Here is a 10,762-nt window from a genome sequence, read left to right on the forward strand (position 1 = left end):
GCCATGCTGAACCGTCATGGTGAATCGTGTATATGCATTGACCATGTTGTATTATGAAACCAGCGCGCGCGTGTGTATTATTATTTGAGCGCGAAATACGCACAATGTCCAAATTAGTCCAGCGGATATGACAAAATATCGATGAATTGTGCACTTTTGCATAAAAGCGTGAAACTTGGCACAGATATTTATATTCATGCGAGAAAATGTTTTAGATGTGGAGCCATCGCAAATTTACCCTTTTAGGGGCGTGGCATCCATTTAAAAAAGGGGGTGCGGGACTTGTCGTGCCCGCAGTGAAAATGGTTTTTCCCACTTGTTACAAAAGCAGGAAACTTCACAAAGACATAATTATATAGATTATTAGTGTTTTCCAGATTCGGAGCCACCACAAAAGTACCTTTTTGGAGGCGTGGCAGCCATTAAAAGAAAAGGGGGGGGGGTTAATTATTATGCCCACTTTGGAAAACATTGTGCCCATATTTCATGAACGAATAAAACGTCCCACAGACGTTTATATTCATGAGAAAAACAATTCCAGATGTGGAGCCATCTCGAACACACCCTTTTAGGGGCGAGGCAACCATATAAGAAAAAAAGGGGGCGGGGTTTTCATTATGCCCACCCTGGAAATATTGTTCCCACACTCATAGAGAAATGGAACTTTCCACAAACATTGACATTCATGAGAAAAAAATTCCAGATGTGGAGCCATCTCGAACACACCCTTTTAGGGGCGTGGCAACCATACAAGAAAAACAAGGGGGCGGGGTTTTCATTATGCCCACCCTGGAAATATTTTTCACACATTCATAGAGAAATGGAACTTTCCACATACATTGACATTGACGAGAAAAAAATCACACGTGGAGCCATCGTAAACACACCCTTTTAGGGGCGTGGCAGCCATAATAAAATGGGGGGGGGTAGTCAAAATGCCCCTATAAAAGAAAGTTGTGCCTACCTTTCATAAATGGATTAAATTCCACTCGGACAATATATTGATACAAAAAAAAAATTGTAATGTGAAGCCATCACAAGCCTACCCTTTTCGAGGCGCGGCATCCATTTTTAAAATGGGGGGTACTCAATATGAACAATGTGGAAAATTTTGACAGCGTTTCATATAATAAAATCCACTTTAGATAGTTGTTTAATGTGTTGGAGTAGGGCCGCCTTTATAGTTGGAAGTTACTGTTGGCAAACCCTTTGTTTTCTTACACTATGCATTCTTCCCTCATCTATATTAACCCAGTTACTGGTTCTGTCGTCTGTATAATTATTGTTAACCTTTCAACTGCAGCAATTTCTGAATTGGGGTATAAACTGGGGTACCTCAGTTAGTCCTGGAAAGACTAGTGTTACTTCTTCCAATACATTGTTTCCCCTGCCTTTTTTTTCTGACAGACCAAAAGGCATATGCAGTGTCGCACCTGTATAAAGTATAAAAAAATTAATGGATTTGGTCGGGGTGAAAAAAAACCCCACTGATCAGAGCTTGATATACCATTTTTAAGAGAACAGAGGTGTTGTGTGGTGGAGGTACACAGATTCATTGAATGTGAAGTCATAGTGGACGTGACCACCACTTTGTGAGGCGAGTACATCGTGTTGTTACCCAATCTGCTGTCAATGCGGCGCAACGGGTAGGGGGTAGCGGGATTTTAACCCCCCCCCCGTAAAAAAGGATTTCCATGGCCCTTAAATGTTAAATGTTAGAGTTTAGGGCTGCCATTGTGTGCTGTGAATTTGTAATTATGAAATCACTCTGGAATTTAGATGTGCATGATAATATAGGTGTAAGTAGACACATTGAACCCTATAACACGGGTTAGCCTACCGGTTCTTACCCATGCTCTTTGGTGTAAGTCATTGTATTACCAAATAATAAGGTTACGGGTCAATCAACATTATAACAAATCAACAACAAAATATTTTCCATGTTGGGCATAATGAGAACCACGCCCCCTTTTTTTCAATATGGCTGCCACGCCCCTAAAAGGGTGTGTTCGCGATGGCTCCACATCTGGAATTGTTTTTCTCATGAATGTCAATGTCTGTGGAAAGTTCCATTTCTCTATGAATGTGTGAACAATAATTCCAGGGTGGGCATTATGAAAACCCCGCCCCCTTTATTTCTTATATGGTTGCCACGCCCCTAAAAGGGTGTGTTCGAGATGAATCCACATCTGGAATTTTTTTCTCATGAATATAAACGTCTGTGGGACGTTTTATTCGTTCATGAAATATGGGCACAATGTTTTCCAAAGTGGGCATAATAATTAAACCCCCCCCTTTTCTTTTAATGGCTGCCACGCCTCCAAAAAGGTACTTTTGTGGTGGCTCCGAATCTGGAAAACACTAATAATCTATATAATTATGTCTTTGTGAAGTTTCCTGCTTTTGTAACAAGTGGGAAAAACCATTTTCACTGCGGGCACGACAAGTCCCGCACCCCCTTTTTTAAATGGATGCCACGCCCCTAAAAGGGTAAATTTGCGATGGCTCCACATCTAAAACATTTTCTCGCATGAATATAAACATCTGTGCCAAATTTCACGCTTTTATGCAAAAGTGCACAATTTTTTTAACATATCCGCTGGACTAAATAGCAAGGCTATATAACTGTACATTCAAACAATCCCGGCCAAAATGGTTGGGACACTTCCTGGGCCTGCCACGGTCACCCACTCCTCCGCTCCCCTGGTCAATGTTGTTCTCTCCAGCTGATGGAGCACACACCGCGCAATGAGAGACAACATTGAACGGGGCCGGGGGGTTGGAGGCCCAGCGAGATTTGACCAGGATTGTAGAGGCCGCCAAACGTTTTCGCCAGTCGTGTACACACAGTTTCCCGGTAGTTTCTTTTCCATCCACTCAAAATTAAGGGGCTGGTTGCGGTTAACCTGCCAAAACGCCATGCATCGTGTTACGTAAATGTTAATTTCCGTTTGACCACGGTTATTGATGTCCGTTTATTTCTGTCAATGTGAACATGTGGGTGATCAGAGCATTTTCTACTCGAAAAAGAAAACAGTTAATGTTTGGTTGTGCGAGATATGAGCTGAGTGTGTCAGACCGGCGTCCATTTGGCCTGATACAGCAGGTTTTGTAAGCAGATCGGTGAAATCTGCCACTGATCTTACCTGATCGACCAGTTTGGCAATTTTACTGCCAAAATATTGTCTTGGTAATGCAAAAGCCATCTTTCCAAACCTGTAGACCACGAAGTAGCAACACTCAGCCTTCCAAGTCCCAGGAAGAAGAATAGGCCGTAAGTTTATACTCGATAAATGTTTCACAACGTCTGAAAATAAGCATTATTTTATTGCCCTTGAAGGTTTGCAAATTGGACTTGAATCCGATTGTTAAAAATAATCATTTTCTTGTCAAGATGGTGTTTAAAAATATTGAAACATCCGAGAGTGTAACGTTGACATTTAGTTGCACTATAATTGAGAATTTGTATTATGTGCTATAATTTTGAGTAATACTTCATGGGTTCGGTAGGCCCTATTGTTTTATATTGTATAATGGCTGGAAACCTACAAGTACGAGTTTGGCTCATGCATTTCGAACGACAGCACAGAGACCACAATGTCTGGTAGTTGTGTGCCCCGTGCCGATTTACCGTGTTCTGGTGGCTGGAACTGTGCCACGGAGACAAGACACTCACACTAAGGAAAGAGTCTCAATACTAGGTTTACATTTAAGTAATTTATTTCATTTTGTTATGAATCTTGTCTGATCTAAGAGAATTCTCACCATAAGATAAGCTGACACAGTAATTTTTGAAAAATCGAATTTCGATTGGCATTTGAATTTTATGAAGGAATTAATTTTTAACAAAATTGTGATTGTAGTTGTCTAATTTGAGATATGTCAAATTTGACAGGTTCGTTTATTTTAATTTGATTCAATCAGTGTTGATAAACGAAAATAAGTATGGATATTTACTGAACTTAATTTTAATTGTGGTAGTCACGGTTGAATTTGAGATCCATATCATTTATATCCGATTGAATTGAATTCTGAATTTAATTTTGGATTGAATACAAAACCTAATGCAGTGTCACCGTACGGTTAAATTTTAGATCCATATCTTAAAGTTGGCTTTAATTTTGGATTGTATTGTACATTGTACATTTACAGAAATTTTTGAATTTTCTATTATTGAATTTGAACTTGAACAATTGAATTTGATGACTAAAGTGCTGGAGTACAATGTAAAACTCCTAAATAGGATTCATTATGAGAAGTTTGATCCAAGACTCTGGATCTTTGTTAATATTTGTAATAAGTCTGATTCTGTGAATATAATTAATGGCGAATAATTTCCTTGTTTCTCGTTGTCAGTTGTTTGTGTTTTGTACTTTTTTTTTTGATGGGGATCATCACTTGAACTTTTGAGACTTGTAGAAAGTGCTGACATGCGGAACATTTCAAATATTAAAAGATTAATCGAAACAGGATATCAAATAGTTTTCATACATTTAAGAGGGGTATAGAAAGGCGCACAAAATCCCAAATAAAATTCGTGCCGTGGTCCATAATCACAACCAGGCCTAGAGCTCTTTTGTGCACGGTGACTGGTAATGAAAATTACAAAGAGTTTAATTATACATCTTTAATTATAATATTAAGGATATTTTGTTTTGTTTCACTATTGTCTCTGCAGATGAAGTTCCTTCTCCACACAGGCGTTAAACATGTTTCCCGCGTCGAGCTAGTTTCAAATTCGAAAGTCCATGTCATGAAACGTGAAAAAACATTTTTATTTTCTAGCGAGGCAGTTATAAATAACGGAACTTGTTACTTTTATCGATGTTACACGAATGAAGAATCAGTTAATAGTGATCCGTTTATGCCATTGTTTGTGCGTCCACAATATATCAATCGTGATGTGTTGTTGCCAAATCTCCCGACCGCCTACTTCATAGGTTTGGTGTCTCATCTACAAGAGATGTGTGACGACGACACTGAAATCAATAAGTCAAAAATAGTTGAAATGAGACATCTGCTGTATCCACGGGGCGACCACGCCCTTGCGCTTGAAAAGTATCTTCCGGTGCTAAAGGCTGATCTTGAGGCAAACATGTTAATGCTCTGGATATGTCGAGCGATCTCTTCTACAACCGCAAGGAGTCAGCTGGCTTTGTTGGCAGTGCTTGTTGCTCACATAAGCTACGACAAACTTCATTCCGGCCTAAGTGTCCTCAACGTCATTGACAACATTTTACTTCAGAAGATCGTAAGCTGCGTAAAGACATTTCAATACGGTATTTCGTTTAACAAAGCTTTTACTTCGAAAGAGTTCAAAAAGCTAGTCGATGACGTATGCACGAAGCTTGGTGAGACACAAAAGAGTGTTTCAGACAACGTACAACTCGAACATCATCGCGATACCAGGGAAGCGAGTGAAATCAATGTCAAAACAGGAGATCCGTGTGGGACAGAAATTCACCAAGAAGGCAGCACTGCACCAGACGACCAATTTTCGGTGGGCATTTTTGTTTTATTCAATTTTATCCGGTTACCAACTTTTTTTAAACGAATGGTTATGTTACATCAAAACGGTAATATTAATTGCCAAGTACTTCAATTGGAATGTTTACTAAAGTTGAAATGTCGGAGCTACCTTTTGGGTTTTATTGTACGACGAAACACTGGTTAAAACGTTTCATACCTTGAAAAATTACATCCCGTTTCATTTTTCACATGCATATCACTACCTAATAAACTACATGAATAAATTAACACGAGTAACTAACGAGTGCCAAATTGATGTTGTGTTCACAGATAAGAAAAACTTCAACCTTTCATTTGAATTAATGATACAATTGATAACCGTGCCCTTTCAACAAAATATCAACAGAAAGCTGCAGTTCCTGGCGGCACTTACGAACGTGGAGGTGATGCTCGGCAAAAACTGGCTTACACTGAGCAAACAGACCCACGGGAATCCACACACGGTGCAAACTCACAGGTATAAAGCATCGTTATTACATTGTTCCTCTGCGTTTATAAAATGTGAAATTAACTGAAAAAAACCTATAGATTGTTAGTGATATGTTATGCATAATTCTTTTTACAATCTTAGTTCATTCCTATCCAAAAACTAGTTACTTGTTAGTGCTTAGGCAGGCCTACCAATCGTATGCCAAGTGAAATTAGAAGTAAATTATTCACTGTTGATTCGTTTTCGTAAAAGGCCTCGCATCGAGTAATGGCAGTTTTCCCACGATTGTTGTTCTTTTATTCGTTTGCACAGGCATTTTCAGGCAGTACGGAGACGCTTGAAGCAGACGCGGGTTCTTCCATTGCCAAGCCACAAGATGATTCCAAAGACGCTGTGAACTGGGTATATGACTTACTAGGCCTACATCAAAATACTACCCTATCAATCGTTTAGTGAAATCACAAATATTAAAGTTCAATTTAAAGTAATTGTACTATTGCCACTTCTTATTTAATGATGTTTACACAGTCTTTTTTTGTACGACTTCAATTCAGAAACCCCAAACTTTCCAAGTTCTACACGAAGCTGAAAAGGTCAACAGGACTCAGCTCCACATCTTTGAGCATGGTTGCGGTAGAAGTTCACGCCAGTTAATAGTTCCCATGAAACGGGTGCAAATTCTGATTGATCCAGTTACAAAGACAGCTTGGGGGATGGCTATAGTTTGCTTGGAGCTTCCGGCTGGGCCTTTATATAGTTACAAGTATGCTGAAATCAAAGAGAAAGGAATTTTCCATCGTTCCATAGAATTTATGTTTATGTCAGAGTATTCTGCATCTGTCAATTGGGAGCTACAATACAGAACATTAGAGGAATGTGTTGATTGTTGCGAAGATGTCTTTCAAGATGGGTCTTCCATAGCACATCAAAAGTCATTCATGGGTCACCTACTATATGAGCTGGAGCTATACAGTTCCGTGACCGACGCGAATTTGGTCCGGGTTCTCAATAATAAGCATTCCCAAAAGCTACACGCATTGAAAGAGCATATACCAAACGAATATCGTAAGGGTGTGCAGTCAAATATCATAAACCTAGTCCAAAAAAGCGAGTGCTCATCAGATGCTATGGTGGTTTTCCTTGCAAGGCTGTTGGGCAACATTTCAATCACGGGTGAGATGCGTAGTCGGAATATCGCGAAAAAAATACTTGATGCGTTTCAAAGTTCTGTTCAAATAATCACTCCCTTTCTGTTGAACGCAGAAAATGAGATGTCATGCGATCTTGAAAACATCGCTGTTGATTGCACACGGTCCCTTGAAGGCAGCTGGTTGCATCTCGTATTTTACACGTACCCAGCAATAAGCGCAAAACAGCTGTGCACGTACCACAATTCATGGGAAAATGCAGCCAGCAAATTGCTGGATCCAGTGTCTCAGGGGAAAGTCCTGTCCCGCTGCTGCAAAGACATAACAAAAGATGGAGAAACACTAGTCAAATACGTTTTCCAGAGCATCACACATGTAAATGTGCTCCTTCGAGCTTTAAAAGAGGATTCTCCCGCCTTCAAGGACTGTCAAGGACAGTACAAATCGTGGGTAAAAAGTGCTATCCAAACGCAGATAGAGTCTCCAGAAGGCTTGCGTGAATTCTTGAAAACAATTGCTGAAATCAACGAGCCTACAATGAAATTGCTGGCTCAAGAAATTGTTCTTGAACTACTTGCTCAAAACTGCAAATGGTTCGAAGATGATGCAAAGTTTATGGAAACTTTGCTTTCCGATGATGCATTTTGGGACACACAACCTCCTGACTACATTGCCAAAAAAATGTTTACGTTTCTCTGGGATGTACTTATACAGGGAAACCGTCAAATCTGTGTTGATAGCTTTCTTAAAGTCATGATCAAGAAGTGGGTTACCAACTGGTTGAGCCTTAAACATCTCGGGCAATTGGTCGAGAAGGGATTTGACCAACAGTTACGAACTGAAGGGCATCCGCGAGACATCGTACACAAAATGTACCAGTTTCTCGACTCAGTGCACTCCACCCTATGGATTCAACAGTTACCAGAATTGGTTGCCTCTATGAATAACGAAGCGCTGGAATTCATCCGAAACCATGAAGAACTCCGCACACTCGTAGATATAGTTTTTAGGAGAGAGACGTGTCATGGCAAAGAACAAGAAATGGCGACCTCACATATAGTTCAGATGATCAAAGTGAAGGAGGTGACGTCCACAACCATCTATGAACTAATTTCGCCATTCACACAAGACGGCCAAATAGAGCTTCATTCGAAGTAAGTTTGAAAAGAATATTCGTGAGAAACACAGACAAATACTTGAGCTCTTTTCCGTATCCTATTTTCTAAGTAGAACACGCATTATCAAAAAAATTCCTCCTCCCCCACCATTACGGCATTGGAACAATTATTGGCAACACTTGACAACCGTAAGAATGTATTTTATATTGGGTTTGACCTTCGAAAGCCGACCGTAGACGTAGCCAGCAAGGGGGGGGGGGGTTAAGGGGGGTATTCCCCCCCCCCAATATTTTGTAAAGACTGCCCATTTCCATTCAAATGCCCTTTTTTTTACCAGCGCTCACAGTGCCCTTATTTTGTTAACAAGTGCCCATTTTACTAGTGACATTTTCTCTCTTTTTTTTTTTTTTTTTTTTTTTAAAGTCGTGCTCTTTTTGGTGCCATCGACCGTTACGGGTGCCTTTTTTATTTTCCCGCATGTACCGGCCTGAAAAAGCACCATATATTGTCAGTCAGTGTGCATAATCGTCGGTTTTCGACAGATGGTACCAGCCCCCCCCCCCCCCCCCTCCCCCAACTATTTGGTTTCACGGAGGCTAAGTGTTCGGAAGAAAAAAAAGAACGTGTGTACATTTCAGCACGAATACATGTGCAAGTGCCTTTTTCAAGAATTCCCCCCATAACAATTACCTTGCTACGCCCCTGTCGAAAATTTTTAAGCATTGTAATATAATAAATTGAAATAAGACTGAATGGAGAGTATACAGCGTGTCTCGGTTGCAAGACCGATTGACGGGTACGGAGTTTTCACGTTTTCCACATGGCCTCCATGGTCACCACAATCTAGAAACCAGGACGTATGGATTCCGTGCATGAACAGTTATTCCAAAGCGCTTCTTGACCACTCGTGAGTGGTCCGTTGGAGGGACAAGTGACGTGCTCTCTGGTGCGCACGCTTATGGTACGGAGTGCACACATTTCATTTTACTATGAACGTGCACAAACCTGTTTCGTTTTTGGGAGAGCGCCAGGCGACAGCAGCAATGCGATTTCTCTATCCTCCTCCTTTCGCATCCAGCCTCTTTTTAACCGAGTGAGGAGGCTCTTGTGCACGGAGTCCATTATGAATTTTTCCTGTGACACGTCGGGATTCAAAACATTTCTGGTGACTGACTGCCCAAAATCTCTTTTCTTCCTTTTTTGTTCAATTTAAAAAAAGGTGTGTTGTGGATGTACTGACGGCCTCCATCGATTTAGTTCCTCGAGTGCAAAACGATGTGTTCAACATTCTGGACAACTTCAGCTTTTGGCAGCTTATTTTCAAGGCTAAAGAGACGGGTGATTACGTACTGCAAAACAACGCGAGTTACAAGGCGGCCACTGCTTGTCTCGAGTCTGTTGAGAAATCATTTCTGAATATGTCGGTAACCGTGAAGTTTGTCAACAGGTTGTTGAAAGGAGGTTCTATCGACAAGCTATTGTCACTTTGTCGGATTGTCAATATTCACCCAGATGAAACTACTGCCACAAAGCGTGATCAGTCTTTTCATGACAAAATGGCAATTATAGATAGGCATGCACAGCAACTTGGTCAAATTGAAGGGTTTGTAACGTTTTACAAAACGTTGGCGAGGAACGCGTGCCGAACTGATTTGGAGAAAATCCAAATGGAGGTCAATCGCAGAAAGGACGATGCTAGCCCTGAGAGTGATGCATGTTTCAAGGACCTTGTGTCCATAAATTACTGGGGCGTTTTACGGCCGATCCTCGAAACTGGCGAAGAGGTAAAGATGATTACAAGGTCGAAGATGTTCTTCAATATTTGCTCTAGGGACTTTGAGTCTGAGGGTCGCGGCGCGCCAAAAAGCTCTACCTGTGAATTCACGTCTGACAATAAAGAAGATGCGTCATGTGATACTTCTGGTACCTCTGAACTTGACATTGCAAGTGAGAGCGGAGAAAAACCAGCGCAGATAGCTTCATTTGCTGAACTGGTCATATCAAAGAGCCTGCCATTCTTCAAAACGCTTTGTTCCGATATTGTCGAGGGATGTCACAAAATAACAGCAGGCCAAATCACATGTTTGCTCGATGGTGTTGACGAGAGAACACTTGCTTTGGAGTTAGACAAACTGTCCAGATTTGCTGGCAAGCCCATCAGTAAAAAATCCGAAGAATGTGTTAAAAGTTGGGAGAAGCTTGAAATGACAAGAGAGTACGCAACACAGTTGCAGTGTCTTTTCCGAACATTTAAAATACCCGAACATGGGAAATCCGACCTCCTTCAGGATGTCCAGATTGTGGTCAACATTCTTGAGTCTGCTAATGCGACGGTCCTCCTGAAAAAGCTCCATCCTGCAATAAGGAAAGTCGAAAATGTTCATAACAAGTTCAGCAGTGACGACTGGAAGCCTATAAGTGAGCTGATACACTCTGATCAGTTAATTCAGTTTCTAAAGCCAATCAGAGATGAAGATCTGCGAAATCTTATCGATGCGGTCGAGGAGAGGTCCGATTCTTTCGTCAGTGAATCAACT

Source organism: Patiria miniata, unplaced genomic scaffold, assembly GCF_015706575.1.
Source record: "Patiria miniata isolate m_02_andy unplaced genomic scaffold, ASM1570657v1 HiC_scaffold_17, whole genome shotgun sequence".
Lineage (NCBI taxonomy): Eukaryota > Metazoa > Echinodermata > Asteroidea > Valvatida > Asterinidae > Patiria > Patiria miniata.